The sequence below is a fragment of the Brassica oleracea genome, chromosome C1, assembly GCF_000695525.1.
Source record: "Brassica oleracea var. oleracea cultivar TO1000 chromosome C1, BOL, whole genome shotgun sequence".
Taxonomy (NCBI): Eukaryota; Viridiplantae; Streptophyta; class Magnoliopsida; order Brassicales; family Brassicaceae; genus Brassica; species Brassica oleracea.
The window spans coordinates 38,822,204-38,824,749 of NC_027748.1; positions in this window are offsets into that span (position 1 = coordinate 38,822,204).

Below are 2,546 nucleotides of genomic sequence, written 5' to 3' on the forward strand. Positions count from 1 at the left end.
AAAAAAGGAAGAGAAGAAGATATGAGAATTCATGTGGGCGAGACTTACGTATTATAATTGCTGGAAGTCTTGCCACATGTGAATCTGGTATTTTTCTTTTTTTTTTCTTTTTTTTTTCTAGTTTTTACACTACCAGGTATTTACGACGATTTCGTCCTACGTGGAATTAACGAGGCCCGTGTTCTTTATTTATTTTGCGAGGTGTTTACGACGATTTCGTCCTACGTGGATTTAACGGGGGTCGCTTTCTTTATTTTTTATTTCATCGTTATTTCTTCGTCTTCTTACGAGTCCTTTACGACGATTCTCTCTTACGTGGAATTAACGAGGCCTGCATCGTAAGTTCGACGTCGCTTTACGAGGAATTAACGAGTGTTATGTTTAAATCCCTAAAATCCGAAACCCAAAACCCCAAACCCCATATTCTTTATTTTCTACTTCATACATTCCAAACCCCATCTTTATTTCCATTCCAAACCATAATTCCCACATTTGCTTATTCATAAAACAAACTCCCACATTACCTTATTCATAAAACAAACTCCCACTTCTTATTCATAAAACACCCTACACAAAATCAAATACATCAATCGGATACATCGACATTCTCGTCATCACTAGAAACATCATCATTTTCATTAAACTCGTCTTCAACAGCTTCGTCTGTGGCATCATCGGTAAGATCTTCGTACTCGTGATTATGCGGATCAATGAGAAGGATGTCATCAATTTCTTGTTCAGGTTCCTCAACCAAACCTCTTTAGACTTTCCACCGAGTCGCCCAATCTGGCTAAAGATGTCTGGAACACCAGCAACTGCATATGTTGGCGCAACACCACCATCATCATATCTTCTTGGAGCTCTTCTCCGTGTACGTACTTTTGACGCAAAGTAGTACGATGTGAAGTGAGAAATTTCTTCCGTTAGATTTCCAGCAATTATAGAACCTTCAACTTTGGCGAGGTTCTTTGCTTTTCCCTTCAAATATTTCATGGCTCGCTCATACTGATACATCCATCCGTAATGTACAGGTCCACGAAGCAATGCCTCATATGGGAGGTGGACAGCTAGATGCTCCATGACGTCAAAAAATCCTGGAGGAAATATCTTCTCCAAGTTGCACAATAAGATGGGAATGTTCTCTTGAAGCTGTTCCACAACTTCTTCTTTAATAGTCGTGTGCTCAGATCCCTAAAAAAATGCTCCAATGCCTTTTATATTCCCAAAAACAATTAAACATTTTGTTAGTCATATATTATTTTGCAAATTAGACCGTTATAAAATTATTGTGATATAATACACTACGTACCTGCAAGTGCTTCATGTACGTTTGTTGGAAGTAGCTCCGCAAATGCAAAGGGCAGTAGTCGTTGCATAAAGACATGACAATCATGACTCTTCATCCCGGAGAACTTTTGACCCTTTTCAACACATCTAGAGAGATTCGAAACATACCCATCGGGGAACTTCACTTCTGATGCCAACCAGTTGAACAACACCGACTGTTTTTGTGAAAACAACCTGAATATCGGAACGGGAACTTGTCCATTGCTTTTAATATGTAACTCGCTTCTTGTTGGGGTCAAAATCGGTCACGACGGAATCGATGTCCGAAAGTCATTAAAAAACCGAATCTCGGTCAAAACTTCAAAAGCCGAGAAAATGAACAGCCAAAACGGATCGCCCGGCGAGCTCGGCCGCGACACGGGCCAGCTCGCCCGGCGAGCTCGGCCTCGACACGGGCCAGTTTCCCGGCGAGCTCGTCCATGTTGCCGGTCGAGTCACCGGCGAGCTCGGCCGTGACACGAGCCGGCTCGCCCGGCGAACACGGCCGCGTTGCCAGTTGAGTCACCGGCGAGCTCGGCTGTGACACGGGCCAGGTCGCCCGTCGAGCACGGCCGCGTTGCCGGTCGACTCGCCGGCGAGCTTGGCCGTGACACGAGCCAGCTCGCCCGGCGAGCACGGCCATGTTGCCGGTTGGCTCGCTTGATCGTGCCGCAGATCGGCTCGCCCGGCGACTGCGGCCAATTCTCCGTTGACCATTCCGAACCCGGTCCCATCCCATAACCATGCATCTTCGTCCAAAGTTTTCGTAACTCAGTCTTCGGGTCCGTGGATACGACACCAATGTTCCGTCTAAAAAAAAACATCGTCGAAAGTATTCGGAAAGTTGGGTAGGTTATGTCTCTCGAACAGTTTCCTATTCTTCGTAGTAGAGCAGGTTACGGTTAACTTAACACCGACTGCCTCGGCTATGGAAGAAACAGGTTTCCGTTGGAAGAACCATGCCTATACCAACAGCTACTTTGCGAGTAAAATCATAAAAACGCTAATGTCTCGATACAGCCCAAAGAGGGTCCGAATTGCGGACAACGGCCCATCTTTGGTCCCAAAAGACTTGAACCCAAAAATTGGTATGACGGATTATTGCATCCGCGGGAAGGAAATATGGAAAAGCCCGCTTCACGACAAATCCGGCCCGAGAAGAGGTAAACCGACCTAAGGAAGAGTATATAAGGAGGACCTAGGACGAAGAGCGGAAGAAA